Source organism: Trichosurus vulpecula, chromosome 8, assembly GCF_011100635.1.
Source record: "Trichosurus vulpecula isolate mTriVul1 chromosome 8, mTriVul1.pri, whole genome shotgun sequence".
Lineage (NCBI taxonomy): Eukaryota > Metazoa > Chordata > Mammalia > Diprotodontia > Phalangeridae > Trichosurus > Trichosurus vulpecula.
The window spans coordinates 104,446,030-104,460,571 of record NC_050580.1 but is presented as its reverse complement, the minus strand read 5'-3'; the positions used below and the strand labels follow the sequence as shown (position 1 = coordinate 104,460,571).

The window sequence follows — 14,542 nt, the reverse complement described above, 5'->3', positions numbered from 1 at the left end:
CTCTCTGAACCGTCTGGAATGACCCTGCTCAGTTTTCCCCCAAGTGGCATGTGACTTGCGGGCATGCTTTTGACTCGAGTGTGAGTGGGCCAGGGAAGTTAAATTGAAGGGAGCCCTGATTTACAGACTGTCTAGATTTAACTGAGGCTACAGCAGTTTTATTAATAGAACATGCTGCATTTCCTTTTTATAAAAATATGAAGATCACTGTGCTCAGGAAAATGCCCGGTGACTTTTCTGTCTTTAGGGCATGCCCATCACCAGGCTAAAATTAAAAAGTGAAGTCAGGCCCTTCTTGGGGTCTATTTTTAAACTGCTTTAGCATATGAATGTGAGTGTGAAATCTTTCTTTAGCGCTCTCTTAACTCAATTACTTACTTATTCAAAATATTCTCTCCTCAAATTCTTGAGTTGTAGCCAGGTCTACCTAAAGTGGGCGAGCCTTAGAAAGGGTCAGGTGAGGTACATGTGACGTTGTATCTTGTAGGTATCTGTGCATGTTTGTATTCCTCTAACCCTGAATGGCAAGATGGAGCCAGTTAAAATATGCACATTCGTCTTTGGACTTCTGGTAGTGGTTAAAGGTAAAATGTTACCTGTTTGGCAAATATTCTTCACTCATACTTCTTTGTGGTCTCAAGGAAAGAAAAACCCTTGGGAAAATTTTACCACCTGCATATTAAAGACAGACCTTGTCATTCAAGCAGAAAGTGAGAATGGTCCCTAGAATACCAGGAGACTGGTGACAACAGGTGGGGAGAGAGAGAGAAAAAAAATAACAAGTGTCATTGCTGTCTTTCGAGCCAGCGATGAGTGATGAGATCAATGAGGGAAACCTTCAGAAACCTTCTTAAATTCCCCCTTTCAGGTCTTTTAATGTGTTCTTTGAAAGATGTGAAGCAAGTCAGGGTAGAGGACACATCTTATCCCACTTCTTCAGACTCTGGCCTAAATTTCCGTTTAAAGGCAATTGACTTTCAGAATTCTTTTTTTTTTTTTTGCATTCTTCAAAAATCTTCCTATAGGTGTGCTTCAAAGGACACAAACTTTTTTGTTTGTTTGTAATCATAAGTTCCTACAGTAGTTTTTGTTTTGACTTTGAAAATATGTCTCAGAACAACTATTTTAATTAATTTTATGCTTCAGAGATATCACTTGATGTACTTTTAAATAAATGTATATAGTCTGTTTTCAATTCTGCATCAATTTGTATAACTTCGAAGTTTTCTCTATCCAAATGGTTGTCATTTTTAAGCAATGCAAAAATTTCACTCTAGTTTTGTGAAGCAGGAAAGCCATCCTTGAGGATAAGCGGAAGATTAATTTAAAATGCCAATTACTTTTGCTAATCCGCTGACAGTGAGGTTGTTTATGGCCAGTAATGGAAATGTTTCCAGCTCACTTCTGTGGGGGGGGGGGGGGGAGAGGGAGGTCTTCATATGATTGTAACCAGAAACAGTATTTCTGAAACTACCTTCATCAAAATGCTTTTCAGAAAAGTATGAAGTGTTTACAGATCCAGGCCATCTGTCTGAGAAATCTATTGGCTTTAGTTAGTAGTTCAACAAACCATTTACATGCTTTAACATTGCCCTCAATAAAAAATTGGATTAAATTACAGCAGTACTGGAAACATAAGGTTGTTTTCAAGTTTTAAAAATTTACACATTCATTTGGATACAATCAATTTGGAGAGAATGGCTGTTACAGCAAAAAAAAAGTTTCAAATCTAACTTTAAAAAAAGTGATGGTGGAAGTGAAGGGAAAAGTATAGATTAATATATTCTTTAGAAAAACAAAGCATTGGGAAAATGCACTTAGTGGTTATTGGATAAACTTGTTCCTTTGATCTTAGTGAAGGAACACGACCTTTTCATGCTAGAGAGCTGCTGAATTAAAGATCTTCTGTTGTTTTTATCTCTTTGAAAGAGTTTATTCCTGTGTAACTTCAGTTTGGTAGTCTCTATAGCACTGAGAGGAAATTATTTTTTTTCACAATTTAGCTTTACTTTGTGCCATAGTGAGAATGATGTACTTGGGTCAGGAGAGGAGGTAGTTTTGTTAAAATAAAAACAGTAAAGATCATTAATGTTTTCAAGACCCTCTTGGATAGCATTCCATTTTTCATAACTACAGAGAAGGCTAAGTGAAGACATAGATCAGACTTACAGTGTGTTTCTGGTTGGGTCCAACTATAATTTTTCAAAATTGGGTTATCTTTGTTTTTGTAACTTATTTGGTTGTGAAATGCCCCAAGCTTTTCCCTCTATTTTGATTCCTGGAATTGATGGTGTAGCTATGAATGCCCCCTCTGTTTATTTCAGTTCAAATTTTCATACCCATAATTTGTAAACATTAAATGGTGGTGCTAATTCCTGCTGAACTAACTTTGTGTCTCCTTAACGCAGTCAATGTACATGTTTTCTCAGGGAATTAAGCTGAAAAAAAAACCAGAAATAACATTACTCACTTTCTGTTTCTGCTTAATAAAAACTTTAGATATGAATAGGCACGAAAACATTTATCTTTAAATAAAAGATTTAAAAGAGGCTTACTTTTAAATTACCCAACGAAAATGAATGTGTGCTTTACATGAATACAAAGTACACTAAAATCTTGAATTTAAAAAATAGCAATTAATTAGGAGAGTATTCATATTACAGAAGACTTTGTTGCAAGACTCATTTAAATAGGTATCTACTCTGTGGATTTAAAATGGGCTGTGATGAGCAGAAATTCATATTACATGTAATTCTTCAGGGACATGTATAGCATAATTTTGGTGTTAACCTCTAACATTCTTCTGGGAGTAAATAAAACATACAAGTGAAAAAATTATTTTCAATTATCAACAATACAATGTCAGAAAGGCCACATAAATACTCTTAATTCCTCCTGTATTCCTAGAGGGAAATGCCTTTTTTTTGGGTGCTTCATTATCATCCATATACAATGAAATGAAAGGAAACCATCATACTATTTCCTTTTTCTGACTTTAAACCAGTTCCTTGTTATTTTATTTAGAATACAAATGTTTGGGGCTCTTGGATCTGAGTATGATGGTAAAATTTTAATATTATCACCATTTTACTTTTATTCAAGCTTGGCCAGGGAATCAGAAAACACCTCACCCCAGATTTTATAATCTAGTTAGAATTATAGAATCTTAAGACTTGAAAAGCCTCTCAATCAAATTCCTTCTTTTGGCCAACAAGGAAATAAGCCCCTATGATTCACCCAAGATGACAGAGCTAATAAATGTCACAGGCATTATTAGAACTCGGTTCTCCTGATTCCTAATCCATTGTTCTTTCTACTGCAACATTTGGCCTTTTTAGTTTTCTCACCCTTCTTATGCCTAGTGAGGTTATAATAATATTTGGTGATATTTTAAGAAGTTAAGATTTGCAAAGTGCCACAGTCCTTTGAGATACTACAGTTATTATCATCCCTTTATAGAGGAGGAAACAGATCAGAAAGCTGAGGGGTGTGTGTGTGTGTGTGTGTGTGTGTGTGTGTGTGTGTGTGTGTAAAACTCCACAGAACCTGACAGAGTAATAAGATGAGAAGGATCCTTACACGCTTTTCTTTCATTTGCCTCATGTTCTGAATTTGCCTCTGTACATTACACTTATTTTGAGCTGGCTGCTGCCCCCCTTTGGTCACATTGATCTTTCACTGTTAACTGTGTCAGCTACAGGAATTCTACTCAGTTTTGAGTCCCTGAAAGTTTATTCCTTTGTGCTCCATTTCAACCTCCTGAGACCTGAGTTTTCCTCTGAACTCATATGCGTTAAATTATGATTCTCTGTACCACTACAAGTGCTAAAGCGTCCCTGAGTGGTATTCCTGAATAAAAACGCCACGAGGACAGGCTGGCTGCCAAAGAAGCAGCCCAGTGAAAGATCTAAAGGTCACCTAACCTAGTCCCCTTGACAGGCTGTTCCCTTAAATGAGCTTTGCAGCGAGAACAAGAAGTATCCACAGGTCCACTCCAACAAACCAGGAGGCATCTGGTGCCAGGCAGCATCAGGAAATGCAAGACTGTGGTTGTGCTTTCTATTTTTGCTAAAATTCTTAACTAGGCAGTGAGGTGGAGCTGGGGATAGAGTGCAGGGTGTGGAATCAAGAAGCCCCGAGCTCACTGACTACCTGTGTGACTCTGGGCAAGTCATTTCACATCGCTTTGCCTCAGTTTCCTCAACTGTAAAAGAAGGATAATAATGGTACCCAATTCCCAGGGTTGTTGCGAAGATTAAACAAGATAATATGTGCAAAAGTACTTAGCACAGTGCCTGGCATGTAGAGGGTGCTGTATAAATGCTAACTTATTCCCTTATCTGCTTCCCACCTCGTTACTTTTCCCACTACGAATCGTCCAGGATTTTTGAGAGAGTTAGCATTTGCTTATCTATTTACTTCCATGCTATGCAACATGCCACATCTTGTGATGACATGCTATATTATGCGGTTGACACATAACATCATGCCACAGACACACCATGTGAGTGCAGCAGACTATGTAACATACAGTGCCGTGTGATGATCCATCATGTTATATGAAGCCATACTACATCATGTGACACACATGCTACATATCAGTTGTGTCACACAATAGAAACACAACACCATGTGACAAATGTAATATCATGTTACAGACATACCATATCATGTGACACACTTTTCTGTGATAACACATCATGTGACTGATGCACTGTCACCATATCATGTGACAGATACATCATGTGATATCACACTGCCAGATAAGTGGGAAATGACTTTGGTGTAAAAGACATCAATACAATTTTTAAAATAAAATGAAAACCAATAATTTATCTTGGCTGCCATTCCTTGTCACTTTTCAGGATTAAGTATTTGCTAGTTGAAGCTGTTTAAAAATTATTATTTATTCACTTTAAAAATTCTTAAAAAATTTTTTTTGTGTTCCAGATTCTCTCCTTCCTTTCATCCCTGCTCATCCCTCCCCCACCCACTGAGGAAAAAAGCAGTATGATGACAGTTATACATATAAAGTCATGCAAAATACATTTCCATGTTAGCCATGTCACCAAAAAGCAAGAACAGTAAAAAGATTGAGAACATCATACTTCAGTTTGCACTTCGTAGCTCCTCAGTTCTCTCTCTTTAGGTAGATAGCATTTTTTCATCATGAGCCCTTTGGAATTGTCTTGGATTATTGTATTAATCAGAGTAGCTAAATCTTTCACAGTTGATCATCTCATTACAATGTTGCTGTAACTGTGTACAATGATTTCCTTATTTTTGCATCAGTTCATATAGGGCTTCCCACACTTTTCTGAAACCATCCCCCTCATCATTTGTCACAGCACGATAGTATTCCATCACAATCCTATGATACAATCTGTTCATCTATTCCCCAATTGATGAGCATCCCCTCAATTTCCAATTTGCCACCACAAAAAGAATTGCTATAAATTTTTTTGTACATGTAGGTTCCCAACCCTATTTCCCTATTGGGCAAGATAGATTTCTCTACCCAACTGAGTGTGTATATATATTTTTCCTTCTTTGAACCAATTCAAATAAGAATGAGGTTCAAGAATTGCCTCCCTCCCTTTTTCTCTCCTCCCATGTAAAAGCTCTTCCTCACGTGTCTCTTTTGTGTGTGAAGATTTACCCCATTCTACTGCTTCCTTTTCCATTTTTCCAGTGCTTCCCTCTTTTTCACTTCTTCAGTTTTTTTTTTAGATCATACCAATATAACCAACTCACACTCATGCCCTCTGTCTATGTAGATTCCTTTTAACTGTCATAATAACGATAGGGTTCTTAGGAGTTACGTGTATCATCTTTCCATATAAGAATATAAACAGTTTAACTTTATTGAGTCTCTTATGATTTCTCTTTCATGTTTATCTTTTTATGCTTCTCTTCTTGAGTCTTGTGTTTGAATGTCACATTTTCTATTTGTCTCTGGTCTTTTCATCAGGAATGCTTGAAAGTCCTCTGTTTTGTTAAATACCTATTTTTCTTCTTGAAGGATTATACTCAGTTTTGCTGCATAGGTTATGCCTGGTTGTAACCCTAGGTTTAGAACATCATATTCTAAGTCCTTTGTGCTCCTCACTGTGGCTCCATATTTTGAATTGTTTCTTTCTGGCTACTTGTAATATTTTTTCTTTGACCTGGGAGTTCTGGAATTTAGTTATAGTATTCCTGGGAGTTTTCACTTTCAGGAGGTGATGGGTAGATTCTTTCAATTTCTACTTTGCCCTCCATAACTAAGATATCAGGACAGTTTTTCTTGATAATATCCTGAAAGATGATGTCCAGGCTCTTTTTTTGATCATGGTTTTCAGGTAGTCCAATCATTCTTAAATTATCTCTCCTTGAGATATTTTCCAGGGCATTTGTTTTTCTGATGAGATATTTCACATTTTGGACTGTTTTTTTCATTCTTTTGACTTTGTTTTATTGTTTAGTGCTGTTTCATGGAGTCATTAACTTCCAGTTGCACAATTCTAATTTCTAAGGAATTATTTTCTTCAGTGAGCTTTTCTACGTCTTTTACCATTTGGTCTATTCTGCTTTTTAAGGAGTTCTAGAAAAGAACTCCTTTTTGTGCCTCTTTTAACCTTTGAATAATTCTGTTTTTTAAGGTGTTATTCAGATTTTTTTTGCTTCCTTTTCCAAGGTGTTAGTTCTCTTTTCATAATTCTCCTGCATCACTCTAATTTCTTTTCCTATTTTTCTTCTACCACTCTAACCATTCTTCTTTAACTGTTCCAGGAATTCTTGTTGGGCTTGTGTCCAATTAGTATTTATTTTTGAGGGTTTAGTTGTAGCAATTTTCATGTTGTTGTCTTTTGAGTTTGTGTCTTGGTCTTCCTTGCTACTGTAGTAGCTTTTATGGTCAAGTTCTTTTTTGTTGTTATTTGCTCATTTTCTCAGCTTGTTTGTTGATTTTGAACTATAGTCAGGCTCTGCTCACCTGGGGTAGGTAAGCACTGTCCCAAGCTTCAGGCTTTTTCACGTTGCTATTTTCCAAGATAACTCTGTGGATCTGCAAGTTTTTGGTGCTTCCAAGGTGGTATGATCCAGGGAGAAATGTAGTCACTGCTCTCTGGGTCTGCCATCACATTTTTGCCCAGGAAGGGCTCCTGATCCCTTGCAGCCACAAACATTAATGCTCCTCTTGGCCCTAGAACTGTGACCAGGTCCCTTGCTCTCCTGTGGCTGCAAGTGCTAATGCTCTTATCTGTCTTGGGATTGGAGCCAGGGTCCTTGCTCCCTTTTGACTGACCATAAGAGCTTCTTTATGCCCTGGAATTGTGAGCCAGAACTGTATATGGGCAATAGAGCTGCCAGTCAGTGCCACTTGTACCCAGTGCCAGCAAAGGGTCCCCTGTAACCCTTTTATGATCAGTTATCCGACTCTTTTATCAAGTCAAGGCTGAGAGTTCCTGAAGCTACTGCTGCTGCTGCTGTCACAGCCATCTCCAAGGCCCACTGATAGTGCTGCCACTGTGCTCCCTCCAGGCCACAGACCTCTCCTGCAGGTCTCTTAAATTGTCTTAGGATGAAAAAATGTCTCACCCTAAACATTTTTTGACTCTGTTGCTCTAAAATTTTGTTTGAGGTGCTATTTTAAAGTTGTTTGGAGGGGAATGTTGAGTGAGTTGAATCAGGCTGCTTCCTCTGATCCACTACCTTGGTTCTGTTCTGTTGAAGCAGTTTCTAGAGTCTTTTAGCTCTTCGTTGTAGTGATTTCTTTATAATCAGTAGAAGGTATTTAAGAAATCATTAGAGTCTGGGTTGTTGTCTCTTCCCTTAACTATTTTTCCAGCATCAATAACTAGTTTAAATAAGTCAAGGTTGATTTGTTTTGATTGTACCACATACCTTCCCATTTTTATTTTTCTAATTTGGAAGTAAAGATCCTCTCCCTCCCCTTGGCCTACAGAGCTAGTAGTAATATTGCTGAGTCAAAGGGTATGCATAGTTTTACAGCCCTTTTGGCATTGTTACAAATTGCTCTCCAGAATAGCTGGATCAGTTCATAACTCCACCAAGAGCGCAATTTTCCCACATCCCCTCCAACTTTGATCATTTTCCTTTTCTGTCATATTAGCCAATCTGATAGGTGTGAGGTGATATAGCAAAGTTGTTTTATCTAATCAATAGTGATTTAGAGCATTTTAAAAAATGTGACTATAAATAGCTTTGATTTCTTTGTCTGCCTGTTCATATCCTCTGACCACTTATCATTTGGGGAATGACTTGTATTCTTATAAATATGACTCAGTTCTCTATATATTTGAGAAATGAGGTTTTTATAAGAGATACTTGCTGTAAAAACTTTTTGCCAAATTTTGCTGGACAACTCCTAACCACACTATAACATGGAAAGTAAATATTATGTGTATACCAAGTATATAACATGTGTTATAGTGACATTACAATATGCCAAAGATTTAGTAAGTCAAAAAACTTCACCCAATTACACGTTCATTTCTTCTGGGTAATTTCCAGGTGGGATTCTTGATTTTCATGTATGAATGAATGAAAAAGCATTTATTATTCGCCAAGCACTGTGGTAAATGCTGGAAATACAAACACAAAGTAGAGACAACCTCTGACCTTCAGGAGTTTATATTCCAATAGGAGGAGACAACACAGGGAGAGAGAGAGAGAAAGAGAGAGAGAGAGAAAGAGAGAGAGAGAGAGAGAGAGAGAGAGAGAGAGAGAGAGAGAGAGATTACCAGGGAAGGGAATTTTGTTCTAGGAGTAACAGACATGATGAATGGAGCAAAAGGGCAGTCCATTGACCTGCCCTTTCCAGAGGCAATGGGAGTATTGATTTGGTTACAATGTTATCCACTTCCCCCCACGCTTAGAACATTTAGCCATGAGGCTGCCTGCAAGGAAACATGATTCCTGATGGTCTGAGACCACTTAACCTGTGAACTACATACCTACATAAGGAGGAAGATACTTCAGAGAAGTCAGTCTTGAGTGGTAAGGGTAGACTTTTGAATGAGAGACTGGAGATGTTCCTGGTGCCACAGACATGTGAGGAAAGTAAGCCTCCTGATGTCCTGCGCAACACCTATAATCTTAGTGATGCTAACAGCACAGTCCTCTCCATGAGGCAATCTTGTGTCAAGCTTATAATCTGTTTCCTGACTCCCTGTTCACAGGGATTGCAAAGTATGTCTTAAAACAAAGCAAAATAAAGACTCATTAAAAAAGTCTTCTCTATGAAAATAAGGAAAAAATATCTTCAGAAATTTGAAAGGTAGAAGAATGTCACACAAAGTCAAAAGAAAAGAACCACCAAATGCCTGAAACTAAGAAGCAAATTAGAGTCTCTTTCCGAAGGGGAAGGAACTAGACACTCTGAAGAGGAAAGAGCTGCTGACCCCAGGGAATAAAGATGTGGGGTGATATTTATAAAAGAAACATCAAGTATAGATCAGAAGAAGAAGAGTGGTAGTTAGTGATTCTCTGCTCATGGGTACTCATGCAGTTTGACAGTCACCTTGATAACTATAGTGAAGTCTATTTTATATCCAGGGCATGCACCTAAGTAAGACGTATTAGAGAATCTCCCAAGACTTAAACTGGATGACTAGTATGTAATTTTGTTTATTCGTGTGGACATGAATGATGCTACCAGAAGGAACAAGAAAGCATTGCTGAAAATTATACACTCTTGGGCAAGAAGTGGAATATCTTAGAGGTACGGGTTTTTGTCCCTACTGCCCACTAAAAATAAGGGGTTCAGAAGAGAGAGGCAGATTTGTGAAGTGAGTAGCTGGAGAAGAAGATACTGTCTGAGAATTGGATTTGGATTTCTAGGTAAGGATATAAAGTATAGGAATAACAGGTTCCTAGTCAGGGATGAAGTATAGCCAGCAAAGGCTAGTGATTAAAAAGGACTTTACACTGAAAAGAAAGGGGGAGGTTGAAAAGTGCCTATCGGCATTCACCAAGCCAGATCCTAGAGACTGAGTAGCTACAGTGTCAGAAGAATAGGAATTGAGACTAGCAGAAGTTTATGAGAGGCAAAATCCAAGAAAAGAACTAGAAATTAAGCCTGTAGTATCAGACGTCTATACATAAATGGAGAGGCAAGGAGACAAGTTTGACTTTATATAGATTACACAAGCTAAGATTTTATGAAATGAGGCCCATAACTGAATATGACTCTTGATAGTAATAATTAATTCAGAAGAAACAGAATAGGTAAAAGGGAGAGAAGGATAGAAATAGGGCATATATTTGTAAAGCATATCATAATTGCAATATTCCACAGACCACCTGAACAGACAGATGAAACTGATGAGGAGTTCAGGAACAGATTATGTATCTGTCATAGAGTTTATGTAGTAATAATGAGGAACTTGAATTATCTAAATGTATGCTCAATAATTTCTTGACAATTTCTTTCTAACATTAATGATAATTTCAAAAAGTAGAAAAACCAGCAAGGGGAGATTCTATTCTAGATCTGATTCTCACCATCACAGAGGAACTGTTTGGGGTGGGAATGATAGGGCTTTTTTTAAAATGGTGATCACTCCATCTTAAAATTTGTAGTAGAGAAGGTGAGAAAAGCTGGACATAATTGGAAATACACACCAGATTTTGGGAAAGAAATGATAGGCAGTCTCTTATGGATTGAAATTCTATAGGACGAGTGAGATGGAATGGGAAACTCTCAAGACTGTGATTTTAAAGACACAAAAAGAGACATTTCCAATGGGGAGGAAAAGGGGGAGCTTTTCACAGAAGCCAATATGGATGCATAGTAAAGTCATCATTGAACTTAGATTTTAAAAAGGCATATATACAGAAGGTGGAAGCAAGGGCGGGTAGCAAGATGAATGAATGTGCCTGATACAACCCTGTTAGAATAATATTAAGAATGCTAAAATTAAGAATGAAGGTTGGCAGTGAAATGTAAGGATAACAAAAAGTTGGGTTTTTTTAAAAAAGGTATTCTTAGGAAAAGAAGGGCATCAAAGAAGGGACAGGACCATTGCTCAGGGTGGGTTAGGCTAAGATGGACCATAGAAGGCAGAGCTGCGCAGTTTTTGTTCTGCATCTGTTTTCTCTGCAAAAGAGAATGACTTTTGGACTGGAAAGTATGGAACCAAAATGGCTAATAAAGTACTGCAAAAATTGGAAGATGTGATTGCTTGGACCACTCTCAGTGATATTTGAAAAATTGGGGAAAAAGAGAGGTTCTGCAGGATTGAAGAAAGTGAAATGTTATTCTGATTTTCAAAATAAGGAAGAAGGTGGAATCTGAAAACTAGACCACTGAGATTGATTGATTATACCTGATAAAATTCTAGAAAATATTATTAAAGGGATTGTTAATGAACAGATAGGGAAAAATAGATTATTGTAAAAAGTCAGCATGACTTCATTAAGTTCATGTCATGACAGACTAAATTTCTTTTTTTGACAAGGTTACTAAGCTGGTAGGTTAGAGAAATATAGTAAATATAGTTTACCTAGGTTCTTAACATTTGCTTAATTAGATCTACTTTAATTTTGAGTTTCCTACAAAACTAAGAAGGTAAAACCAGGGCGCTGTCATTAGTTTGAAATTCATTATAACATCTGGTGCTGTGTTTGCATTCCACTGGCTGAAACCAGGATCCATGTAAATTGCTGGTTTTGCTATTCTCCTACTTGATTCTCTTTAGTAATGGTGTTGAACACAGTTAATTATATTGGGTGTAGCAGAGGGTGGGGGAAAGCATATACATTTATATTTTGAAGGCAGAATATTTAAGGGGTTTCAAAATAAAATTCAGCAATGCATGAAATAATTCCAGGGCAGAAGAAATGAAACAAAGAATGAATTTTTTTGGGTAACACTATAAGGAAAAGCACTGCAGCAAGATGAAATACTAATTAGGAACACCACCCTCATAATTTATGGAGGGAATCTACCCAAGGCTTTTCACACTCTGAATTCCTAAACACTCCCAACTTTGGATTTTTCACAGGATGGTTTTTTTATGCATGACATTTCTATGTTGTGGACTTTACCCTTCTCCACACGCCTCCTCCCAACTGTTTCCTTCAAATATTGCATAATCTACAAGCAAAACATTGCTGCAGGAGGGGGAAAAATTAGATTTATAGGATGCATATGTTTTCTATGGCTTCTAGATTCTCTCCCCTCCTTTTCATCTCCCCCTTTCCTGGTTTTAACAAGTTTTTGTTCTTGCCCCTGGCTGCTTTACGTGATCAAGCTGTTTGCTCCCCGTTCCAACCAAATGGTACTCAGTGCATATGATATACATATAACATATCTTGGATTTTTCATGGGGCAGGTTGGGCTATAAATCCTTGGTTTTATGAAACAGCAAATGCTTAAGAGATTTTGGAGCTTTTCTAAAACCTTTCATGGGTAGTTACAATGCCAGTCACCTGAGGATACTATGTTTGTTTAAATAAATCCAAATGTATCGAAAGTGACTTTTGAAATTGGGGATCGCAGACACCTGATAGGATGTCCTGGGCTTTGGACGAATATTCCCTGCCTGCAGCTGGCAGTCTTTGAGTTCACTAATGATGATGTTTGTTGTCGTCGTCGTCGTCGTTGAAGATGATGATTCTGGCGTGTGGAATGAAAACAGTGGCTTTGTGGATTGCTCACACTTGGTACAGGGGAGTGTGCCCTGTCAGAACTAGCTCCTTTCCAAGACTGACTGACTGACACAGAAGTTTCTACCAAGTATGTAACATGTGTATTTGAAAAATTGGGATGTGTTTAATTGTGGATTTTCCCGTGAGCAAGTTTATCCCAAAGTTATAGTGAAGTACATGCATGAGTCTGATGTCTGTGAACACAGCTAGCATCTCTGCCTCGTCTCCTTCCCCAGTGATTTAGCGTTGCAAGCTAATAAAGCTCGTGCTTGTGGCATATCCCAAGAAAATCTTGTCTTGAAGCTGACCAAGTTATATGAAACTTGAACTATATGGAGTTATATTTTGGGGGACATAATGGACACATACGAGTCCATGTATTTAATGAGACCTTTTTTATACTGGGTTCTATTTAATTAAAAAAAACTTGACTACACAAAGTGCTCTGTCATGGGAGAGAGGGAAAATTGATTGAGTTAGATGACACCTATCAGAAAACATGGAATGTCGTTTTTCTTATCTCCTTAGTTGAAGTTTTTGGTAGGATCAATAATGAGTTTCTGAAACATTGCCGTGGCAGTTGATCTTCACCATGTGGTTTGTTTGTCCTCAGTCGTGAAATCTTCCCCAACTGAGTTGAGCCCATAGTGATGGAGAGAGTGGATTGTCAGAGATGGAAGGAACATGAAGGCTCTCTGGCACTAACGGAGTAAGATGCGGAGACATAACACACTCCCACCACAGCAGGTGGAGCTGTGTGACCATGCCACTATACTCCTCAATTTCTTTATCTATAAAATGGGACGAAGGCATACACTTAGTTACCTTATAGGACTGTTATTAATAAAGCACTTTGTAGACTTTAAAGTATGATATTAAATGTGTGACATCATCATTGTCAGGTCATAAGATTCATATATAGAAGAGACCTGGTGGTGTAGTGTATAGAGTGCTGAACCTGGAGTCAGGGATACCTGAGTTCAAATCCAGCCTCAGACACTTACTAGCTGTGAAACCTTGGGCAAAGCACTTAATCTTTGTTTGTCTGAGTTTCCTCATCAGTAAAATGGAGACAATTACGGTGTTCAAACACACACCGGAGGTTTTTGTGAGGATCAAATGAGATAGCACATAGTAAACACTATATAAATGTTTATTATTATTATTATCATCATCATCATCATTATTATTACTAACCCCAGCCTCCAATGTTACAGAAGAGGAAACTCTCCTGGGAAGGGAAAGTGACTTGCCCAAAGTCACAGAGCAAGTTGGTAGAAAAGCTGGAGTTATAATCCAGGTGTTTTAGCCCAGCGTTTTCTGTTTTTATTGTATGCCACACTGCCTCTTCATGTGTCTTAGAAGCCTGTTACTTAAAAGGACAATTAAAAAATAAAACCAGAAAATATAAAGTGTTGAGTTAGTCTGGTACTGTTGTATATCAGGCTGTTATTTTGGGGAAGAAATTACTGTGTTTGGCAAAGGCCTGGGATGCTTGTGGCTTTGGAAGGAGACCCAGAGCAGACAGTTAGCCGTGTCATTGGGTGTGTTGGCTTCTTCAGACAGAAGAGACTGAAATTATTTTCAAAGTAGAGGAAGGAAGGGGCAGGCCACTGGAACAACCATGAAGGGTTATTTCCGTGGCCAAATTGCTCATTCATAAAATGCCCCTTTTTCCCTTTCCACATGGCATTTGTCCACCTCCGTATTTCACACTACAGGCATCCCATCCTCTTGAAGCAAATAAAAATCCTAGAATTTTAGAACCAGGAAAAGCCTCCAGAGGACACCTAGAGCAGCCCATTCATTTATTTTACACAGGGAGTAAATGAGAGCTGAAGGGGAGAGGCTGGCAGCTAAAGAATGGGGACTGAGCAGGATCTTGATT

At 38.0% G+C, this 14,542-nt stretch overlaps 1 protein-coding gene across 1 annotated transcript in view; it reads left to right on the top strand.

Annotated features, from left to right (window-relative positions):
- The window catches only part of RBM20 (RNA binding motif protein 20), a 235,497-nt gene that overhangs the window by 39,384 nt on the left and 181,571 nt on the right, over window positions 1–14,542 (top strand). The gene's annotated exons all lie outside the window — the stretch shown is intronic.